Below are 26,331 nucleotides of genomic sequence, written 5' to 3' on the forward strand. Positions count from 1 at the left end.
AAATTTCCTCCTCTAACTTCACGGAACTATTCTACATGGAAAAATATTGCATGGAGTTCATATGCCTTACTCTAGAAGAACTAAAAATAATTCCTTGTTGATCAAATTACAATTTTCAATGCAACCATTAACATTCATGTTCACCTCTTTCAAATTTGTAAAATCCTCCCTAAAACCATAGTTAACATACAACACAACTATATTATAGTAGCATATCCATTGAGAACAGGCATGTAATCATGGAATTTTCTTTGATCTTCTACTTAAAGGATTACCCTTCTCTTCTATTTATTGGATGCTTATTAGCCCACTTTGTTCATCTAGTAGGCTTTGAAGCAAAGAACTACTCACAAGATAACAAAGTGGTACATTGTAATCCTTATAGTCAAAAGCCAAACTGGACTTCCTCAAACTAGACAAAACTTAATCTACAATTGCAAAGTTATCTTGGTTGTTTATAATATGAGGCTCCACTGTGAGCTTCAAGTGTCTCTAAAAATATATAATCCTACACACATAATTTTTTCCTCTATGTTAACTGAAGCATGATGTTGTCTAATGCTTTATGGGAATCCTCTCAAAATAATATTTGTAGATCACCTAAATGCTTCACTAGACAATGCAAGGGTTAATCAATGTGGGGAGTAGATCAATTCAAATCTTCAATGTAGGCAATTAGAAATAATATCCACATTACTATTTTCTAGAGAAAATTGAAGTCCTATTAGTGCTTGAATGAGTAGCCCATATGTGCAAATCAAATGGTATAATCACACCTCTATCAATACAAAGTACATTTTTGGTTATTCAGAGGAGACTTTTCTTTGAAATTTTATTGTTAACATAAATGAGGTCTCATTGTTGATTTTTATTCTTGAGCTAGGTGATCAATTTTTCTTGTTATATAAAGTATTAAAATTCTTTCAAAATGAGAATGATTAGTGAAAAATATATTGTGATAAATAGATATGCCAACTCTTCTTGTGATATGTTGATATTTGTTCTTTACTAAGGTGATCATTTTGGAATTGTTATAAAGTTTAGTAGTAGAGTAGTTGGGTTTAATTATCAATCAATTTTTTTGTTACATTTAATAGGTTAAGGGATAGAAAGATAAAGGTGGAGATACAAAGTAAGTATATCTAGATATGGGGAAATAAAGAGAGGGATGTATGGATGAATGGAGAGAGGGATGTGTGTTTAGAGGTACAAGATGAGACAAAGATAAAGAGAGCTAGGAAGATAGAGATCAAAAGAAAAGAAGGAAGAGGGATCAATAGAAATATATAGATGGTAAGATGGATTAATAGAGAGGTAAAAATATGAGGAGATATATAGGGAGAGGAGGAGGAGTAAAAAATAGATTGATAGAGAGACATTATACATAGATAAGTACATTTATGCAAATATATATGAAATGGGAGAGATAAGGATTAGGATAGAAAAATATGAGAGATAGATCAGGGAGGGAAAAAGGTATAGGGATAGAGATTTATATGAAGAGAACTTGATAAAAATATATTCCCATCCAAATGGGGGAGATGTATTAGGGATAGAAAGATATGGAGAGATAACAAAATAGATATACATATATAGGGAGATATAGTGGAAGAAAAATATAGATGTAAAGATTTAAAGGTATATGAAAGGGGGGTGGTGGAAAGTGATGGATGGATAGAAAGGGAGATTTTTCTAGATATGGAGGATAGACAAGAAGATATAGATAAAGATCAATATATAGAGAGAGGATGAGAAAAAAAATGATAGATAGATAGATAAAGTAAGAAAAGTAAACATAGAAATAGATATAGGGAGATATATAAAAACATATAGAAAGGATGTGATAGAAAGAGATATAGATAGTGAGATAGATTAGTTTAAAAATAAAGAGACCCATAGAATATGAGAGGGAGCCTCCAACAAAAAGAAAAATACTTAAATGACCTTTCATACATTTATGACATACTGATTACACACTAAGATGTGATTACTAGTTTATTATATTACATCCATTTTTATTCCAAAAATTTTTAACCCTCAAAATGGATCCCCTTGTTCTCCATGCTAACGGAATAGACATTATCCTACTATCAAAAATTAAATTAAAATTATAAAACAGCTGGTTTATAATTTATAAATAATTAATAAATTGCAATTAAGTCAGCGAAATAGCCATTTCATATTAAGTGCCCCTAGAATCGTTGCAGATGACTTGAAGTTAGACAGTACAAAGGTCCCACTAATCTAATACCACAATTGAACTTTCTAGATTGTGTTTCCTCTTTTTTAATAGATTAGGGCCCATTTGGCAATGGGAATAGGCATATGTAGATTCTTAAAATTTTGAATTCTTCATTTGGATGCACCAAATCAAAATTGGAATACGAAGTAAAATAGGAATATGTATTCCAATTTTGGCCCAATAATGAATTTTTGTAATTCCACTCAAATTGGTGTTATTGGAATACATATTCCTATTCCACTTTTATTTATTTTAGAAAACATAAATTTTGGGTTCTGTGAATCCCCCATCAAATATTGGTTGAACCAAATAGAGAACAGGAATACGTAGCCCCATTTTCTATTCCAGAATAAGTATTCCATAATAGTTATTCCTATTCCCCTATTCCTATTCCCATAGCCAAACAGGCCCTTAGTTTCTCCATCATTTGTTGCATTGCAATATCATCAGAGCTTATGTTGAGGGCCAGAGAGAAAGATAAGGGAGGATAATTATATAAAGGCCCACCTTGTTCCTTCTTTCCATCTAGTCTTAAAATTGTGTTGAGTACGCAAAGAGATTAATGACTTCCTATACCTAAAAATGGCGAAGGCATTGTTTTACAACAAATATGGATCTGTAGATGTCCTTCAATTTGGGAAAATTGAAGCTCCAAGCTTTGGTCCAAGCCAAATCTTGATTAAAGTTCATGCAGCTACTCTCAATCCCGTGGATTTCAAGTTGCGTTGATATGGCATCCTATGCAACATCGATGCCCCCTTTCCTGTATGCTTCAATCAAAATTAATTTTTTATTAGGGTTTGTCTTTGTTGTTGCAGTTCTTTAATTTAGAAGCACATAAACTAGCACTTGTACCTGCAGGTCCAAGATTATGCCTATTGTTTGGCCAGAGATTATTCTCAACGAATCATTCGCAAAATGTAGAACATCATTCTTTTCCTTGGAGGGACAATTCCTCTATAATATTGTAAATGCTACTCCTTTAAGCCACTATTTTTTTTGGCTTCGACAAACAATTCAATGATCAATAGTCACTGAAAAATGATGATAGTACTTCATGAAATAATTATATCAATATTATAGGCAAAATAAATTGCATCTTCTAAACTGAATTCTAGGTTTTATCTAGAGTGGGCTTGTTCAAGTTTTTCGCGAGCAAAATCATGATAAAGAAAATCAGATTATGAGCATAGATCATTCTAACGATGCAACTTTGATAAATATGTAATATTGTGCAAACAACAAACTAAATAGATAGATTTGAAAAGGACCATCGATCATCCTCTTCTAAAATATATTGAGATTTCATTCAAGCCTACTAATTATCTAGTCAAAATTAATTAACAAGGAACATAGATCCATGTCATGATATATATCAAGTTTTTAAAGCGCACTATGATGGCTTGGTGTGGAACAATGACTCTATAGCACAACGAGATTTTATAAGTTATAAAGAGGGATGATATTGCAACAACAGAGACATACACATGAAAGCTTTTGGGAAAATTGAAGTATTGACTTTTGGGCTAAATACATAGTGAAGAATACACATAGATACTACATATAAATTGATGGCATTCAAATATTATGAAGATTTCCTATAGCTAGAGACGCTTCTACACCATAGAAGATTTCCCACTCACCGGTGGTTAATCAAAAAGTGAAGGGTGGTTGGGAAAAGTTTCTCACTTGTCTCACAAATGGTAACCTTTCACATCAATTTGGCTTCCCAAAAATCTTTCTAGTTTGAATTTGTTGGCTTCTTCCCAATTAGTTGGATCTCTTGCAATGGCCCAAACATTCATAAGAAGTTGAGTTTTCTTCAGTATCTGATACCCCTCAATTGTGGCATGTTCAATAGATTCGTGTGGAAGAAGTAGAGGATCAGGTGGATATAGTCATAGTGTTTCTTTCACTACCGATTACAGATAGTAGATTTTGGGAAAATCAAGTTCTTCTACCATACGATCCACTCCTATCACATAATCAAGCTCTTTGGTTTTCTTCATTGCAATGGGATTTCTAAGTAACTAAGAGATTGCCTAATCCAATACCCCTACCAAGGTATCTATCCCTGTAGCCAATATATCTCGAAAAGGCTCAAGGTGGGTTATGTTTTTTAAGAAAGAGAGAAATAAATGAAATTTTCTTACAATTTTTAAGGAGGCGATAAATAAATGAAATTTGCTGATTTTAGTTGTAATGAATTTAACCTAACCCAAGTTCTTGTGAGCATTGTTGGGTCCATTAATGGATTTTACCGGTTTCACTTAAAAGGCATTAAATTAGTTTCACACAACTCTAATAACTTATTTTAATCTTAGGATAGGGTTGACTACTTTCCAAAGTATTGTGATAGAATTAGTACGGAAAGCTTCATATAAACAAATAATGAATTGATAGATACCAAGAACCTATATATCCACTCACATTACCATGTCCACGATATTTTATTTTAGATCTTAAATGTACTGCTAGTTCTCCTCTCTATATCTCACTATTTAGAGTCATTAAGCATTAAAGATGAGCACAAATCTATGATAGAATTTTTTTATAAAAATTGTTAAATTATCCCTTCGCATTTGCTAAAAGAAATCAATTTATGTTCTAGATGTCTACATATTTTACTCTCTTGAGAATCTACAATGTGAATAGTTCTTATTAGTTGTTAAAAATATTGAGACACATGTATTCCATTCAGTCTTAACACTAATGGCATGGAATTCTACATAGCAATGTCTGAAGTATATAAGTATATATTTATGAGAGGTAATTTTATCAAAATAGTAAGAGATATGAAAGAGTTCATAAGGTGTAATTATGGTTGAAAGTTTTGCAAATCTTGTTGCTATGATATTTAAGCCGAGGTCTTATTAACATTAGGTGATGTCAGAGATTTGGTACTTAACCTTTATGAAGATGTTAAGTGTTCCACTCATTCTCATGAAAAATAGATTTTTGATAATTTCTTAAATTATCATATACATACAAAATAAAATTAACAATATTAAAAAAATATTATCGACTGATAGACAAGCACAAATATCGATATTGTTATCAATCAAAAGTAATATGTTTATATTATCTACATTTAATTAATGTTGTTACAATTTTTAAAAGTACAACAAAATTCATCTTAAAAAGCTCCTATTTCTTCTATTGTTAAAATTTTGAATGGTTTTTCAACTAAGAAAGTAATAGTTGAAGAGAAAAATATATGGTGTGTCAGTGTTATTTGTTTGTAGGGTTCTCAATTAATCCCAACCTATATTAGGAATTCATAGATAGTATGATGTTACACATTTGCATAACAAACTTAGGAATAAATAGTGAATTCACTTTTTAAGCACAAGGCATGGCCAGCTTGCCAACTTGCACCATACATACAAAAAATAGTCTAATTTCACCAGAGAAATATCCTAAAACCTAGATACATCTTCAGACATGTTTCCAATATAGAAGACAAGTACCAAGAATCACAATACAAGACTTCTAGGAACTATCTTAATATAACGTGTTATCCAAAAAACAAACTAATAGCCTTAAAAAAGGAGGAATTCACGTGGTTAGATTTGTATACATACAAAAATAATATTCTTGATGTGGTCTCATGTGATTTGATCTCCATGGATTCATCTTTAGACAAAGAAATCAATGCATCAACAAAACTGCCGCACTCCAAATCAATTCACTTCTTCTCCTTTTCAAAGTGTTCATCTACAATACTCTCCATAAATGCATCCAAAATCTTAGCAAGTTCAGCTTGCCTTCACCTAGAAACAACATCCCCAAGAAATTGACAGAGACCTAGTAGCTTCAATGGCAGATGTAGCTGTGGTTAAATCCTTGTCCAACAAGATGTCCCAGTGCCCATCTCACCTTATAAAGAGCTCCATAAGAGTAAAATACTACACTCTATCCACATCAAGAGAAGACATGTACATAAAATATACCTTTGTACTATATGTTGTCTTATAGTTAATTAAAAAAAATATTGGTAATTTAAAAAAAATTGACTTGATAATTTCATTTATTTGTACTTTAATTTTCTTTTCTTATATGTGAGTGTGGGAAGAGCATTTTTCTTGTTCACTTTTCTTCCTTAGTGGAATGACAATAGAAGTATGAATATATGTTTTTATGATAGGTGCAAGTGCAAAAAAAATTACTAGTTAGCGAACATATAATTCAAATTACCTTTAGAAATATTATATAACATAGTGTCTAATGTACTAATGAAGAGCATATCCTTATAACTCAAATTTTCCAAACATATAGAACCAAATATGTTGATAAACTCATAGATAACTAATGAAAGGCAACATGAATGGGAAAAACTATATATTTATGCACTAAGAGACAATCAATCCATGAAATTTAAACACTAATGATTCCAAAGTAATTTAATAGTTTTCATAAAAATGTTGGTGGTATACATCATGGAAAAATAAAGTTATTTTTTTATATGGTGTGGTCATTAGGCTATACAAAATCCATCTCTCAAACACACTTATTTTCTCTTGGCATAACATGTTGAGGGATTTTCTTGGTTAATGATTCTATTTACACAACAAGGAGATGAGTATTTTGTGCAAGTCAGTAGTTAGCCTAAGATATAATGGTGGTGTCTAGAAGAAATTGAAATGATTTTTTAGAATGGCTACTCAATGTTTTTTTATATATCTTCATGAACATCAAAGAAAACAACTTAGATCAATTTTATACACACACACACACACAATGCACCTTACAAGATCACAATTTTGTTACTAATAAAAATAAAGTTTTTGAACTAGAAATTACATCTCATTACAAGCATGGGGCATTCTTCTATGTACCTTCTTGATGTTGTGACAAGTGTGGCCTAGAGTTTCAAGGAATAAATAAACAAAACTAATGAACCTTGGACCCTAGATAATTTAATGACTACAAAATTTCAAGGGGAATGAACTAGAGGAGTGGTATATTTTATAGTATCCAAACATAAAGTGATCTAAAAATGGTGAACTTATGATATCAGTCTATGGTTTTCTCCAAACTTCAAAACTATAGAGTAAGGAAATCAAAGATGAAATAAAATCCACATATATATATAGTTTCAATGTGAGCTTCAAGAACTTGAGCAGAGGTGAGGCAAGAAGATGGTCAAATATGAAAAAACTAGAGAAGATTTGTGTGTAGGAAACTAGAGAGAATGGCCAAATTGTAGAAGAAAAGAGACTCAAATGTAAAGAGCATAGAATTGCCAAATTATAGAAGTGGAGAGACTCAAGTATTTATTATGTAACCTTATTTGATGTTTAGAATTATTGGTTGATGTAAAATCTTATCATAATTTAATAATAGCTTATAAATTTTTAATATCTAGATATAATATAACTTTAACCCTTCTTTAATGGAACTCTAACTCTTTTTTAATTATATCCATATTCCTTATAAATGTTAAATCCTTTTCCAAATAAAACTATGATGCTAATCTTGCTAATCTTGTTGAAACCTAACTTTAAACCTTAAAATGTAATCCTAATGGTAACTATAATTGAACCTAATTTTAAATGTAATAGTTATCTAATTAAATACAATTTATTTTATTTGTATATCTCTATACGCTTCTTTGATTCTGGATATTATGAGATATCATTGTGCAAGTGTAATTTATATTTAAACTTTGATCATTATTGAATCATAACTCAAGCCTCTCTTTTAGATAACTAAGATAGAACTCTAGTCCCTATTGAAATATAGACATATATTCCATACTCTTATTGAATCGTACTCCAAGCTAATCTAGTTGCAATCCTAATTATAACTATAAGTTGACAAAGTTCTAAACCTAATTAATTATCCACTTAAATTGAATTCTTTTTAGGCTTACATCATTCAACTCTAACATCATTTTTCCTACCATACTTCTCAAGAATATAATTTGATTATTGAGAAATAAAGAACTAATTTTATTATTAAAACTTTATCTCTCCTTTACCATTATCTTTTGTTGATGCACTAATGATTATAATCCTTATTTGAAAAATCATTGATAATTTAAATCAAATAATTTTCCTCCCATTAGTTTTAGATTATTGGAGATTAAAGTATTTACAATGTTAATAATAGTTTGTCACTTCTTGATCAATTTGCATTTCTTATATGAAAAGTCAAAGATAATTTAAATCAAATAATTTTACTTTTTAATTCAACTATAATAGTTATTTTCTGATAAGTATTTCATAAAAAGTAAATATTTCATAAAAACAAACATTTTTTGTGTCCTACTTTGGTTGGTATTCTAGCACTAAATCATTCTTATGCATTTATTAATTAATATATTGTAATTTTAATGAAGGAGAACCAAACAAATTACAGGTTTTGTATTTTGTTTTATTTTATTTATTAATCATATTTACGTGAAAATAATTACAATAAAGTAGTTGTAAGTCTTGTAGAATCTTCCTATGAGAGAGGCCACATTTTCAATATCCTTTACTCATGCAAAACAAAACTGACTCTATATATTATCGGAAACAAAAGCAAACGAAATAGTGAGTGATGAAAAACGTGTGGAATGCTTTCATACTCTTGGTCATTCTTCAACTACAGATATCCAACTATAATGTATTGCGTGGGAAAATAAATGTAGTTTATAGCCCAGGAATGACTTTGGGATTTCCAAATTAGCAAGATCTGGATGTGAAGCTTCTTCGAATGTAGTGCTTATTTTATTTTTGTTGTGAAAGATTGTTTTGAACTTTCTTATTAGCATAATTATATAATTACAATAAGTATATTATATTTATCCAATTCATATATTTTATTTACATAGATAAATTAGGAAATAAGAGTGCATTTCAGTTCCTTGACTGATATGTTCTTTTGCTCCCTCTACTAATTCATCCCTCCAATAATTTGTAGTTGTGTCCCACCTTTATTTCATGGAGATGAATTTACTTGGCACCTTTGCTCCCAAATGTTGAGTTAGTCTTATTGTTCACCATTACCCTAGAATGCTTGTCATAGTGGATTTTATTTATGGCTTGAAGTATACATTATGGTTTGTTTATTTTACTATGTAAACTTTGAATGTTGAAACTAGATTATCATTTCATCTAAATTTGAATCATATTTGTATCTTGGTGTTTCTAATAAAAAGCTCTTTATTAAATCTAACATGAAATCAAATTTTGAAAAATTAAATAGCATTTGATTTTAGATTTGGGGTAGTAATTGCATTCTTTGACTTAGGTTTTATAGTCTTGCAATATAGTTGTTATTAGATGTAGGTAAATATCGCAAGAAGATATTATGTCATCATAATGAAACTTTTAAGCATATTTTTTGGGAGTGTGATTGGACCAAAAGGAAAAGATCTACTATTTTTCAAAATATTTCGGTCATTTTTTATCATGACTTACAATGGAAAGAAGTTATTTTGGGCCTAAATCTTCATATGAACACTTTTGTTGATTCTATGTGACATTTTATTTTATTTTATATATGGAATTAGATGTATGGCTTTGTTTTTTAATCATGACAGTCATCTAGGAGGTGAAATGCTAAGGTTTTACTCTAAATCATATTTTAGACTATTTTTTTGTGCTCTCACATATAGGAAGGTGCCAAAGATAAATTAAAGATCAGCAAAAACTTGGATAGAATCAAGGGTTAGCTTCTTCAACTTCATGGTCATGATACTATACTTTCAAAAAAACTTCAAAAAATGCTAAAATTCATATTATGACTAAGTTTTGTGAGTTCTTTTTGAGCTATTATGATATGTTGTCTTGTGTACTTCGGTCATGGCTTCCCAAATGAAATTTGGTAATAGTGAATTTGTAAATGCATATAGCTTGGGCTACTATGTACTTTTATTTTAATTTTATAATTATTTGCATTGTTTCAACACTATATATATATATATATATATTACAGATTAGAAATAATATTATAATAACATAATTAGATACCATGGCTCAAATAATCATATTGTAAGATAAGAGACTAAACTATGATATGAAGTGTAATATTACATGTTAGTTTTCCCTTGCTTCAATATTTAAGAGAAATAAAATGTGTAGTTAGAAGCTAGAAATGAAACCTTGACTCTAAGTATCACATGTTGTTGAAAGACTAGTTAAGACAACTTGCCTACCTAGAAAGTGATCATAGCCTTGAGAATAATAATAATAAGACAAATAAGGAATATTCTCTTAAGAATAGTATGAGTTGGAAAATTAAAATTAGAATTGATTATGTGTAGTCTACAACCAAATATAAGAAAAGTGTAACAAGAAACATGCATGACTCATACATGAAAAGTAAATAATTCTAACTAATGGAAGTAAGACTATTAGACGATAGTAAATTTAAGAAATAAGATAAGTGAAAATTGAGTGTAACTCATTTTCTAAATAATGAAATTCTTTAGCTATATGTTTATAGAACATTGTTAAAATATTATTAGGTGTACCACATAAAAAAGGAACTAGAAGACAATGACTATTGGGTATTATAAATCTACTATAAAATATACACAACAAATAAGATAAGCTCATGATCAATAGTCAAACATGTGAATAACAATGACATTAAAATCAAGGGTTTGAATTACTATAAAAAGGAGGTTAGGGATCTAATGAAACATATAATACAAATTTATAATTCTTCTCATGAATAATACATATTAAGGTGACCAGAGAGAGAGAGAGAGAGAGTAGATCATGTATTGCATAGTTCATTAAAACCAAGGACATTGAGTGACTAGTATACAAAAAATATGCGTGTGAGGTTGTGGAAAATGACCTCAAAGCACATTTTAGAACATTCCTACTAGTGTATTTTTTTTAATTTATATAGGAACCCATTTTTTTAATACATTCATGGAAAAATTGATAAAGATGATCACAATGATTTTTTTTAAGAAAGAAAACTTATAAGAAATCAAAAAAATGAAGAACTTATAGTTTACCATGCTACAGTTGCTTAGTTGGAACTAGACATTTGAGAAGACTTCCTAAATTTTTCAATCATTGGAAATCGATTAAGTATTGATTTTCATCATTGATTACCAATGAGGCAATCCATAAAGTATTTTGGGTATATAGTAAATAGAAAAGATCAAAGATGGTTGATAATAGGTCCATACCATGCTAATTGGTGCCACATTTAATAAAATTTTCTTATCATAATAGAATTTGATAAATTGGAATAATGTGGTACCAATTATACATCAAGTATAAAATAGGGAACCCTTTTTCCAAACTACATGCATGTGTGTGACATACAAAATGGTGACCAATGACATAGAGTTTGGCCTTGGTGAAATCTTAAGAGAAACTACCATTTTTTTGGAATAAAAAGAATATATTGTGAGCTACATACTCATTAATAGTACTTTTAGCACTTTATTTTACATACACATGCACAAATATATACATACATGTATACATATATATACACATAAATACATACATGTATCTATGTATGAATAGATACATACATGCATGCATGCACACACACACACACACACGTACATATATACATATATATATATATATACATATACATATATACATATATATATACATATACATATATACATATGTATATATATACATATGTATATATATACATATGTATATATATACATATGTGTGTATATATATATATGTGTGTATATATATGTATATGTGTATATATGTATATGTGTGTGTGTATATATATATATATATATATATATATATATATATATATATATATATATACATATGTATATATGTATGTATATATATATATATACATATGTATATATGTATGTGTATATATATATACATATGTATATATGTATGTGTATATATATACATATGTATATATGTATGTGTATATATATACATATGTATATATGTATGTGTATATATATACATATGTATATATGTATGTGTATATATATACATATGTATATATGTGTATATATATATGTATATATGTATATATATATGTATATATGTATATATATACACACACATATACATATACATATACATATACATACACATACATATGCATATGCATATGCATATACATACATATACATATATGTATATGTGTATGTATATACATCTATGTATATGTATATGTACACACACACACAACATTTATACTATTTATGTAGACAACACTTCAGTGTTTGTTTTGTGGAAAATGAATTGTTTTTAGTTAATTCATTGGTGGGTGTGAATTGGGAATATCAATTTAGTTTATATTATTTAAGGATTCCTTTTTTTAAAGTTCACTCAGGCCAAAGTTGAAAGTAGTCTCGTCTTTTTTACCAAGATGAATACCAACATGGGTCAATTATTATAAAAAGGTGATAATGAAACAAGATGTCTGAGGACATGGTTGACCCGAAGGGATAGCACAAAAAGCATATATTTAGGTTCAAATATGTGATCCTCTATTAAAATAAGTTCTTTACCCATATTTTTCAATTCAACACTTTATGCATTTCACTTTACATTGTTTATTTTGCATAGATCTAAAATTAATTAATTAGGATCTCAAGAGCAAAGTGCATTTTTTTTACTTGTCTTCGTATTCTCTAATTATTAGTTTGATTTAATGTTCCATTACCATTTGGATTTCCTTAACCTAATAAATGTTAACACCTTTGAGCATTGGTTGGAAAGAATCCTTTTCCTTGAACTTGTCATCTTGAGGTGTGAGGCTATGTGATGAACTTAGGTTTATTTTCCTTGATTCACATTTCCCACTAAATTGAATCTAAGTGGAATTATCAAGACATGATTAAGTCTAAGAATTCATGAATAAATTTTTATATTCCCTCCTCCACTTTGTCCAAAAAAAACCATTTCCAAAGAAAATCTTTGGCAATCCACAACCATTTCCTACGGTGCTTCGACTACCCAACATTCAGGTCCAATAAAAATGGTTGCATGGCCACATTCTATCCAAGTTGTAGAATCTTGGGGATTTGACTTGTCCAAGGGATCCCTACCCCTATTTCTACAAAGATGAAAACCTGAACATTATTTCTTGGGTACTCTGATTTGAAGGCCTTCCTTAGCAACATCAATATATCAATCTTTTATCCTTCAAGGTCAAGGAGAAAGGCTAGAAAATGGGATGTTGTATCTACATTCACATGGTGCCTATCATCACTCACCAAAATCTCACAACCTAACACTATTCTAACAACCTTAATAATGAATGACCCTACCTCATCTCAAATTGAATAGAGGTTTTCATTGGGGAAGGGGCCTAAAAGGCCTTCTTAAGCTCTTCCAATTCACATGTCAAACAAATTAAAGTGTCCATCTTAATTTACTAAATAGGAGAAAAAATGAAGTAGAGAGTAATAACCTAGGCCTCACTAATTTTCTATAAAATTATAGTAATGGCCTGAACAAAACTTACATGTCATACTAGTAACTTCGATGAGACTAGTGATTGCCAAAGATGAAATGAGAAATGATGAAGAAAGAAGCTCAATTGCATATAAATAAGCTCAGTTACCATGGAAATTGCTTGAATCTTCCCTAAACCTTTGTCCTTCTAGTTTGATTGAATTAAATGAAAATATTTGGAAATATTTCCCATAAATGTATGATTGTAATTTATTCAATACCAAAAAAGAATTAATGAGTGTGGGGAGTCTCCACTATTAGTGGAACTAGGTGGAGGGAGACATTTCACCATTCTAGAGACTTGAAGAAGATAAAGGTTCCATCTAAGATATTCAACCCAAAATAAATCAAGTGTTGATATATAATCATCAGATGGTAGAAGGATGTTAGGTGCACAATTCACTAATAAATAACATTATCCACTATGATATCTTTGATTAATTTCCATTTGGCATTCACTCACATGAAACATAACACATATTATAAAGTAGTTATTCATTAATAGAGTTCCTTTATTTTTCATTTATAGGAATGACATTCACCAATGGATTATATATTTTTTCCATCAAAAGGAAAAAAAATCACCTCATATATCATACATTATATATGTTTTCCATTCAAAGGGAGAAAATTGTCTCATAGCTTATATAATTTCCCCCAAATTAATACATTAACCACCTCAAATTTAGGAAAATTTTACTATGGTTGCAATAAAATTGCCAATTAAATTAAATTTTTTCCTACATTGAAAAAAAATCACAAATTCAAATTATTATTTTTCTGTTGAAAATAGTGTTGGATTCACCACAACTTTATAAATGTTCTGAGGAGGGGGTTTCTTAAAGTTACTCCTACTTGCCCCAACTGATAATGTATTTGGTAATGTTATTAATGTATGTAAAAGAGTCATATTAGTTGTTGTGCTTTTGTTGATATCAAGTCTTAGATGGCTAGACATTATCCTAATTTAGTAGAGTACCATATCATTAGATTGATGAAGAGAATTTGAAGAAATTATGTTGAAAATAGTATTGATAAGTATGGTATTTAATGGGTACTTTTATGATTTGGACAGTGATAATATAATGTTGGCTTTATTTTTTTTACAATCATGACATATTAAGAAGTATTGAAGAACACAAGGTTAACTGAATGACAAGGTTAATGAAGGGAGACTTTATTCACCAAGTGACTATAGTGTTGCATGAATGATTGACAAAGTAAAGAGAAAAATCAATATTGCCATAGGGAGTCTAGTATTAATTAAGTACTATATTACTTGAGTGAGTGTTATGTTTACTAAGTAACATATGGAAGAACAAGTTTGAAGAATTGGAATCAAAGGCCAACTTTTGATGGAAATATGGAAAGTTTGAGATGTTCAAAGGTTATATTCAAAGTTTGTTGCAAAATCAATGGCTAGGAAAATTAAATAAAAATATGATGATAGAGATTGAAGAAGGATAAGGATGAGTACAAAGTTCTATGTAAAGTTCCATTTTCTATGTGGTTATAAAGTACATTGAATATAAGATTGACAATTGTAATTAAATGATATTAGATGGAAGAATCCATAAGCTTAGAGATGACTATTTAAGAAGGAGATCAAGATAGTTTTAGGTTGTTAATTATGTTGGTTCGATATTGATTTGATTATTGGTTTGTTATGCTACTGAATTGATTAAAAGTATGAACTATTGGAGAAAGGGAAAAGAAGAGAGTTGAGCCAACATAGCCGAGCAAATTTGGAAGTAAGAATGAGTGAATCAGCTATTCAAGATAACAGAGAACAGAGATGAGACAAACACAAGAATATAACAGACATCTGAGCAAGAAAAGGTAGTTGCTATACTTGAAATGATCATTTTTACACTATTACTTTCCAATCATTTTAGCAAAAAAATATTATAGACCAAGTTGACCTAACAAGTGTATGAAATCCTACACTCTAACATTGATTATTGGTGTTTGTAAGTCCTTTAGATAAGGCCACTCTTTAGATAGGATCAAGGAGTGATAAGGTCTAGATAATTTTCTCTAACAAGGTCACATTAACAATGTGTGTGTAACCTATAAAAAGGTTGGCTCTTAGCTAAGCTCACTTTAGAAGAGTGATAATTTTGGGTTGCCAATCTCGGGTGGTTTTTGAGTGAGCAATTGAATTCCTTATAAGAACCAAAGTCAACATTTGTGGCATTTATAGGTTAAGTCCATAATTTTTTGATTAAAGAAAATATTTGAAGACCAACAACTAGTAGAAACCTTAATTTATTAGACATGACAATGAAAAGAAACTTAAATTATTAAGAACTTCATAATTATAATTGATTAAAATAATTAAAGTTTATCTAACTAGAAAACAAAGTTGCTTGATACTCCAAAAGATGATGTTCTAGTAATTCCTCATGATGTACAACAAGTGCAACAACAAATACCACACAACCCTGTGAATGTTAGACAGTCAACAAGGCTAAATAGACCTCCAGAAAGATTTTCTCCTTCCTTTTATTTTATTTTACTTACTCATGTTGGTGAACCTAAATGTTATGATGAAGCTATGCAGGTGGATACTAAGATTCAGTGGGAGTCTACAATGAAAGATGAAATGGACTCTTTTTTGAAAAATAAGACATGAGATTTATGCAAGTTGACTGTAGGTAAAAGGGCTTTACAGAATAAGTGGGTTTACAAGTTAAAATAAGAGGATGGAGGTAAGAAAAGATTTAAAGCCAGGTTGGTTATAAAAGGATTTGCATAGAAAAAAGGCATTGATTTTGATGAGATATTCTCTCATGTTGTTAAAATGACTTCTATCTGTACTGTTTTAAGTATTGTGGCTACTAAAGATTTTCATTTAGAGTAGCTTGATGTTAAAACAACCTTCCTTCATGGTGATTTGGATGAAGAGATATATATATGGCTCAGCCATAGGGATTTGAGGTCAAAGATAAGAAGAACTTAGTGCGCAGATTGAAGAAATATTTATATGGCTTGAAGCAAGCACCTCGGCAATGGTATCTAAAATTTGATAGTTTTATGCATGAGCATGGATATAGTAGGTGTCATTCATATCATTATGTTAATTTTAAGAGGTTGGATGATGACAACTACATTATTTTATGTTTATATGTTGATGATATGCTTGTAGCTAGGTCCAACACAAATCACATTAAGGGGCTAAAACACTAGTTAGCACATGCATTTTCTATGAAGGATTTGGTGGAAGCAAAACAAATCCTTGGTATGAAGATTTTTAGAATTAGGAAGAACAAGAAATTGACGTTATCTCAAGCTGATTATGTTGAGAAGCTATTGCAACATTTCTCCATGGATAATGCTAAAGTTGTCAACACACCTTTACCTGGTCATTTGAAGTTGACTAAGGAGATGTGTCCAAAGACACAAGAAGAGGAGGATAAGATGTCCAAGGTACCCTGTGCTTCAGCTATAGGAAGCTTGATGTATGCTATGGTATGTACAAGGCCAGATATTGCACATGTAGTGGGAGTCGTTAGCAGGTATATGAGTCATCTAGGAATTGAGCATTGGAATGTAGTAAAATGGATTCTTAGATATTTGAGAGGAACATTCAATAAGTGTTTACATTTTAGGGGCTTTACTACTGATTTACAGGGATATGTTGACTTAGATTTGGTAGGGAATATTGATACCAGGCAGAATACTATAGGTTATGTATTTACTATTGGTGGGGCAACCGTGAGCTAGGTTTATAGGTTATAGAAGGTTAATGCTTTATCCACTATAGAGGCAGAGTATGTTGCTGCTATAGAGGCAACCAAGCAGATGATATGGCTTCAATTCTTCTTGGAAGAATTGGGACACCCTTAGAGGGTTAATTATTTATTTATAGATAGCTAGAGTGCCATTCATCTTGCAAAGAATTCAGCTCTACATTCAAAGACAAAACACATTTAGTTGCAGTACCATTTCATTTGGTTAGTTTTGGATGATGAACGGTTAAAGCTGGATAAGATACATATAGATGGCAATCCAATGGATATGTTTAGAAAGATACTAACAAGGGAGAAGTTGACTTCCTCTTTGGCTTTGGTTGGTCTTCTAGACTAAACAAGAATAAAGGAATAGCAAAGTCCAGGGTGGTTTGATCTAGTGGGAGCCCCATGTGGTAGCGGTATTGCTATAGGATCAGTCTCCAAGTGGGAGATTGTTGTCTAGTGTGGATCAGTCCCTAAGTGGGAGAACATTAGTTTGTGATGATTGATCAAGAAAGTACTATACATACTCCATAAATTATTTAACCCTAAAGAGGGAAAATACTTGTATAAAAGGGCTTAAGGTTAGGGATTGTTTCATAAGGTGTGATGCAAAAATTGGTTCTTGCGGCGATATTGAGTTATAAGGGATTACATATTGTAATCAAGTTGTAATCGAGTTGTAATCACTAGATCGTAATGATATTAGACTTTCTATTTGGTGGACGTAGCCTAGGAATTGGGTGAACCACATTAAATCTTGGTGTCTTGTGTTCTTTTATGTGTGATCTATTATTTTTTTGATATCGTTTATATTTGGATGTAAATGTTATTTCTATCTGAGGTTTAATCTTAATACTTCTCTTCGGTGGAAAGGGAAGAAGTATGCTTGGTCAAACCAGTGCAAGGCATCATTTAATGCTCTTAAGGAGTGTTTAATCAGTGCACCAGTCCTTGCAGTGCCTAATCCTGTAGGTGATTTCATGGTTTGCACAGATGTAGGATGGTCGAGTGATTGCATATAAGTCTAGGAAACTTAAGGACCATGAGCTTAACTACCCCATTCATGATTTGGTACTCACGATCATAGTGCATGCTCTTGTTCAATGGAGGCATTTTCTTTTGGGACATAGGTTTGAGTTGCATAGCAATCATAGGAATGTGTAGTATATCTTTACTCAGCCAAACTTGAATACACGATAGCATCATTGGATGCAGTTCTTGTGTGAGTATGACTTTGATGTTCATTACATTAAAGGGAAGGAGAATGTTATCGTGGATGCCTTGAATAGGAGGTGGCATGAGGTATCAGTGTTGTCATTGGGAGTAGATTTGTGAGGCCGTGTCCTGGAGGCTTTTCCTAGTGACACTTGGTATCAGGAGGTGAGGACAGAGATCGAGTCTAGACAAACCCTTGAGGGAAGATTTTTAGGTTACATGCTTGAGTTTGATGGACTATTGTGACACTTGGGGCATATCTATGTACCCGTATCAAGTGATCCTTGTAACTTGGTTTTTATGGAAGTGCATCGTGCACCATATTTAGCACATCTCAGTGTTAAAAAGTTGCATGTTGATCTTAAACAAATGTACTTTTGGGTAGGGATGAGATGTGATGTTGCTAATTTTGTTGCCAAATGTCTTAAGTGCTATAGAGTGAAGGTAGAACATCAGCATCTGGCAGGTCTTTTGCAGCCACATACCATTCCTGAGTGTAAATGGGATATGATATCCATTGATTTTATCATAGGGTTTCTTATGTCATCACAGAGGCATGATTGTATCATGGTGACAGTGGACAAGTTTTCTAAGGTAGCACATTTTTCACCCATGAGAGCATCCTACATAGCTTCTTTTGTAGTGCATGTTTTATTGGAGGATATTGTTCATTTGCATGGGATTCCTTGTTGAATTATTTCAGATAGAGATCCAATGTTTACTTCTGCACTATGGATGTCTCTCTAGCATGCTTTGGGCACGCAACTCAATTTTAGTTTGGCTTATCACCCAAAGACTGATGGTTAGACTAAGAGAGTGAATTAGGTTCTAGAGGATATGCTTTGCATGTATGTTATGGATAGGCAGGTGAAGTGGGAGGACTATTTATACCTTGTTGAGTTTTTATACAACAATGAGTATCATAGTTCTCTCGGCATGTCACCTTTTTAGGCCTTGTATGGTAGACCATGTCGTACCCCTTTGAGTTGCGATTGTTTAGAGGACTGAGTTCTTTTGGGACTAGAGATCCTTCAAGACATGCATCAGCAAGTTGTTTGCATTAAAGAGAATTTGGTTACTTCTCTGGACAGGCAGAAGAAGTATGCAGATGCCCATAGGTTGAATCATCACTTGTTTTTTTGGTGATAGGGTTTTTTTGACAGTGCGACTGAGGAAGATTCCCATCCGTGATGGGAAGGGCTCTAAGTTGGCACCATATTTTGTCATACCATCTAATATCCTTGAGAGGATTGGTCTTGTTTCTTATCAACTAACATTGCCACCTAGCCTATCGCACATCCATGATATTTTTCATGTTTCTATTTTGAAGTAGTATATTCTGGCTGTGACCCATGTTCTTGATTGGGATGCTTTGCAGGTAGTGGATGCCAGCTTACTTTGGAACTAGAAGGAAATAATCTTAAACTCAAGGATAACAGATTCTACATACATTATGTTCATACTTCTGAATAAGAGTGTATGTGAGGATAACATATTCTACATATATTATGTTCATACTTCTGAATAAAAGTGTATGTGAATTAAAGATGAAATGCAATCTTACTCAAAAACATATATGTAACAACAAATGTCTATTATGTAAACCTTAAATCACTAATTTTATAATCGTGGGTTCCTTATGCCTTATGGGAGCATTATGAGTATATATTCTTCATAATAGTATCGTTCATATCACATTCCAAATGTTAATATTTTTGCTTTCAATCTTTACAACATAACCCTTGCATTGAATCCAAAACTAGAAAAACAACAATAGATCATATTAAGGATATCAAATGGAAGTATGGATTATGTTGTGATTCAATATTCAAATCTCATCTTTAGATGGGATTGTCATTAGGTTTTGGCATGATATCATGGTTTGCATTGCGTTACAAAGTAATATAACTGAGATATATTACTAGAATTGCACATAGAAGTACGACTTAAACATATGCAAATGACATGGTTGTGTTATGTACATAAATGGTGTGTCATGCTACTTTTTTTTGAGAAAAATCACTACTACTGGTATTGTAATAGCTGGGCTTATTCACATTAGAGTTGGGTCAGACCTAATCCCTTTGCTATAGCCATTGCATCCTTCATAAGATCAACAGTAATTGCTCCATCATTGATTTGAGCTCAATTTCTTACAAGAATTTCAATCTAAGAAAAGCCTTCATCATGTTGCCAAGTGGTAGGAAATAACAAAGAATATTAAAGAAAAAATATTAATTAAACAATAAATGTGAGGTAAATTAATTGTTTCAACAACCAAGAAGAAATCATAAAGCATGAATGGAGACTATATATTCTCAGTGTGACATATGGTTAATTGAGATAATTCATATTCAAAAATGTTGATTGCTTGGAAAACATGGAAAACATAATTAATTTCTATATGGAAAAAGTTGTGCACCATTAAGGAAAACCAGTCAGTATACTTCAACAAGATCAGTCCAAACTCCAAATTCTAAATGCACTACAAATGAAGATGTCCTTGACAATGGTCTCTTTAAAGAGTGGAATTGATATAGAGATGTGGTTGAATGACTCAAGAGAGACTATAATCCAAGAGATCTATCACCATGAACTATAGCTCTCTATTCTAGCTCATTTCATAGCAGCAAGAGTCATTGGTTCTCTTTGAATTTTTCAAACTTTGTATGTAGGTTTGTAGTTGACTTTCTACAAAGTAGATTGTCACTGAAATTTTGAAAAATATTAATATCTGGTTGTCAAAACTTCTTTGTGTTACCTTTGTTGTGATTCTTTTAAGCATTGTTGCATTCTCATGCTTACAGTTACACATCCATAATTCTTTGTTATCTTTATCTTGAAATGATTTGAAGAAGCTAACCTATTGATTCTATCCAAGTGTTTGTTGATCTTTAATTTATCTTTGGCACCTTCCTATATGTGAGAGCACAAAAAAATAGTCTAAAATATGATTTGGAGTAAAACCTTAGCATTTCACCTCCTAGACAATCGTAATGATTAAAAAACAAAGCCATACATCTAATTCCATATATCAAATAAAATAAAATGTCACATAGAAGATTCAGGCCCAAAATAACTTCTTTCCATTGTAAGTCATGATAAAAAATGATTGAAATATTTTGAAAAATAGCAGATCTTTTCCTTTTGGCCCAATCACACTCCCAAAAAATATACTTAAAAGTTTTATTATGATGACATAATATCTTCTAGTATTTGTCAATGCCCAAATCCTTGATATTGATGATTATAGTGTAGAAAGAGAGATCAAAACCCCAAAAATAACATGGCTACTCCAAGACATTGTTGGCACCGGCTACGGTGCAACATATTTGCACCGTAAAAAACTGTGCCTTTACTGCCCTGCCCAGATACGTCGTCCTCGCTGACACTAGCGGATGTCTTGCACGTTTAATCACAATTATTTTCATTTGATTTTCTGTTAAGTGCAGAGAGGAAGGACAGAACGATCAAATCAGTGTTTAGAAGAACATAACAAAAGAAATGGCAAAATTGTGCAAAGCGTTAGCAGCGGAGTTAGTCCAATGTTATTTGAAAATCTTCATTTAATTTCACTGTTTAGTTGTAGGATTTGTTGAACATTAATTTAATGTTTTTTACATAAGTATATTTGTTCCTTATAAAATATATGAAGTGAAAATTGAGAGAAATGTTTTTATTTTAACATTTTAAATATTTTCATATTAAAGTAGAAATTAATCTTTATTTTAATATTTAAAGTATAATTTCTTTTAGGTTTACAAAATTTATTAATAGCAATTATTAAAAAAAATATAATACCCCTTAATTATATTGAAGTTTTGTGTTTATCTTTTATTTGTCACAAAGAAAATTTCAAATAAAAAATATTATTATAAAGTGTTAAAAATGATTCTATGTTAAAATAATAAATTACATACTATAATATGGATATTAAAAAATATTATTAAAAATGAGTTACATTCATAATTAATGACAAAAGTCATTTTAATAAGTTGACTAAATCTTTATTTGAATTATAAATAAATTGTGGAAATTTGATATTGAAGTAAAATTTATATATATAAAATTTACCATAAATAATACATATTAAAAAATATATTAAAAACCAATGCTTTTATAATTATTAATTTAATCTCTTCAATATAATTTTTAATCTTATAACTATTAAAATTAAACTTATTTATTTCTCAAATGAATACACTTATTAATTTTATACCAAACTATATTTTAAAAATATAAAGTAGATGTAAGTAAATTAATTTTAAAGTGGATGTAAGTAAATTAAACGTATTCATTTACTTACATCCACTTTAAATTTTCTAATTTTGATTTAAAATATAATAATTCAGTATAAATTTCTTCTTTTTTAATTTATGATTTAAAATACAATAATTTGGTATAAACTTATTTTTTCTTTATGTTTAAAAAGTACTATATATAAAAAAATATTGTTATTAAAAAAAAAAACTTAGAATGCTTTTATAATTATTAATTTAATCTCTTCAATATAATTTTTAATCTTACAACTATTAAAATTAAACATACTTATTCATTGAATGAATACACTTATTAATTTTATAATTTAATCTAAGTCATTATTCATTGAATGAATACACTTATTAATTTTATACCAAATTATATTTTAAAGCATAAAGCAAAAAATATAAAGTGGATATAAGTAAATTAATTTTAAAGTAGATGTAAGTAAATTAAACCATCCACTTTATATATTTTTCTTTATGCTTTAAAATGTAATTTGATATAAAATTATTTTTTCTTTATGCTTTAAAATTTATCATAAATAAAAATTATTTTTTGAAAAACATAATAATAATAATAAATAGCAATGCTTTTATATTTATAAATTTAATTTCTTAAATATAATTTTTAATCTTACAACTATTAAAATTAAACTTATGAATACACTTATTAATTTAACAAATTATATTTTAATACATAAAGAAAAAAATATAAAGTAGATGCAAGTAAATTATTTTTAAAGTGGATGTAAGTAAATTAAACTTAATTTACTTACATCCGCTCTATATATTTTCTTTATGCTCTAAAATGTAATTTGGTATAAAGTTATTTTTTCTTTATGCTTTAAAATTTACCATTAATAAAAATTATTTTTCAAAAAATATGATATATATAAAAAAAAACAACTTACAAAGCTTTTATAATTATTAATTTAATCTTAATAAAGAGGAAAAAAAAAAGATAAAGTGGATGTAACTAAATTAAACTTATTAATTTACTTACATCCACTTTATATTTTTTTGTTTATGCTAAATTTTTTAAATATAAATTTTACTTCAATATGAAATTTTCCCAATTCATTTATAATTTAATTTTTTATTTCAAATAAATGACTTTTTATCATTCATTACATTATGAATGTTTGTTATTTCTAACAATATATTTTTAACATCTAATAGTATGAAATTTATTATTTTTCTATTGAATCATTTTTGACACTTTATAATAATTAAAGTTTTATCTAAAAATTTCTTTGTAACAAAGAAAAGATAAACTCAAAATTTTAGTATATAAATTTAATCATTAACAATAATATAAAACTTCAATTTCTTAGAAAGGATATTATTAATTTTTTAATAGTAGTTACTAATAAATTCCTTAAACATAAAAAAAAAATATATATATATATATACTTTAAATATTAAAATAAAAAAATATTAAATTAAAAACATTTTTAATATTAAAATAAAAATATATTTCTATTTTAATATGAAAATATTTTAAATATTAAAATAAAAATGTATTTCTCAACTTTCACTCCACTTCACTTCACTGAATATTATATATTATATTTTATAAGTAATAAATATATACTTTTATCAAAATTAAAATTAATGCTCAACAAATCCTACAACTAAACAATGAAATTAAATGAAGATTTTCAAATAACATTGGACTAACTCCGCTGCTAACGCTTTGCACAATTTTGCCATTTCTTTTGTTATGTTCTTCTAAACACTGATTTGATCGTTCTGTCCTTCCTCTCTGCACTTAACAGAAAATCAAATGAAAATAATTGTGATTAAACGTGCAAGACATCCGCTAGTGTCAGCGAGGACGACGTATCCGGGCAGGGCAGTAAAGGCACAGTTTTTTATGGTGCAAATATGTTGCACCGTAGCCGGTGCCGACATTGTTGCGAGACATGAAAATATGTCCTCATTTAAGACGTGTTGTCTATGATGACACCACCATCTAATACAATACAAGTAGCTCTGTGTCAAACAGTTTGCTGAGACTGCTAAATGTTGTCCACCATCGTGGAGCTCATGACGGTGGTATCAAACAGCTCTGTGGGCTCCCTCCTTTACATGCAGGGCAGTACCAACCTGGTCGTGCTGTAGAAATCTAATAGGATAAAAAATGTACAGCCTCTATTTATTTTGCCAACCAAAATTTGTATAGATTGAACCATTCGCTGACCTGAACAGGACACTTCTCGATAGAGGATCCTAGATAAGTAGCCTATTGGCTAAATATAATGTTTTATGTCTTTTTTTTGGGGTATGTTTGGCAGATGGTACCAAGGTGTGATGTGGCAGGAGAGGTTTTCGACATGGATGATGGCATCTCCAAGTTTAAGAAGGGCGATGAGGTTTACGATGACATTTAAGATTTCACGACAGGAAATATGAAGTAGTTGGGTACTCTAGCCAAGTACACGGTGGCAGAAGAACATCTGTTGGCATTGAAGCCCAAAAATCTATCTTTTGAAGAAGCTGCCAGTTTGTTGCTTGCGCTCTTAACCGCATTGCAGGCATTTGATACCATTGGATTTCAAAAGGGGTGGAGTGGGTTTATTGTGGGAGGCGCAAGTGGCATTGGTAGCCTGGCGATCCAGCTAGCAAAGAATGTTTTCAAAGCTTCTAGAGTTGTCTCAACTTGCAGCATAGCAAAAGCAGAGTTTGTGAAGAGCTTGGGTGTAGATTTGGTGGTAGATTACACCAAGCAGAGCTACGAGCAAGTGGATGAGAAATTTGATTTCATTTTTGACACCATTGGTAGGGTTAGCGTTTAGGGTTTCAATTTGTATTTTTTTATTCGTTCCTATGAATTGGAAAGGATTTTGAAGAAATGGTTTTGAATTTTTTTAAAATTTTCTTGTAATTTCTAAGAGAATTGTTCAAGTCTCATGTGGTTGCAAAGGAGGAGGGTAAAATAGTGGACATTGCATCATTTCCTCCGCATCAGAGAGCAGTGATTGTGGTTGTTAAACCCCAAGGCAACAATTTGGAAAGGTTGGGGAAATACATCGAGAGCGGGAAGCTAAAGCTTGTGATCGATCTGAAGAGCCCTTACACTTTTTCAGATGTTGTGGAGGCATTCAAACACCAGGAAAAAGGAAGGGCCAGAGGAAAGATCATGATATCCCATATTGAATGAAAAGAATTTATGTGTTTCAAGGTGTAGAGTATTCTTGGAAAATAGTCGTCTGTAGACTCACTTAAAACATACATGGTTTGGGATGGTGAGTTATATAGTATCGTTGTTGATTTGGTATCTCCATTTCACTGTAATTGATATTAGATAAATAAAAATAATAACGTAGTTGGGTGTCTAACAGCTATATATTTAGCCTAGCCTATCTATAGTAACATAGTTGGGTGTGTAACTACTCTGTATTTAGCCTCTCTACAATAAATAATGCACCTTTAAAATAATATTTTATTATTAAGTG

The 26,331-nt window shown here is 30.2% G+C and overlaps 1 pseudogene; it reads left to right on the forward strand.

Annotated features, from left to right (window-relative positions):
* The first annotated feature begins 2,824 nt into the window (after positions 1 to 2,824).
* LOC149540815 (2-methylene-furan-3-one reductase-like) lies at positions 2,825 to 26,036 on the forward strand (annotated as a pseudogene).
* The last annotated feature ends 295 nt before the right edge of the window (positions 26,037 to 26,331 follow it).

Source organism: Cupressus sempervirens, chromosome 9 (genome assembly GCF_028749045.1).
Source record: "Cupressus sempervirens isolate cs-2001-9-10 chromosome 9, ASM2874904v1, whole genome shotgun sequence".
NCBI lineage: Eukaryota > Viridiplantae > Streptophyta > Pinopsida > Cupressales > Cupressaceae > Cupressus > Cupressus sempervirens.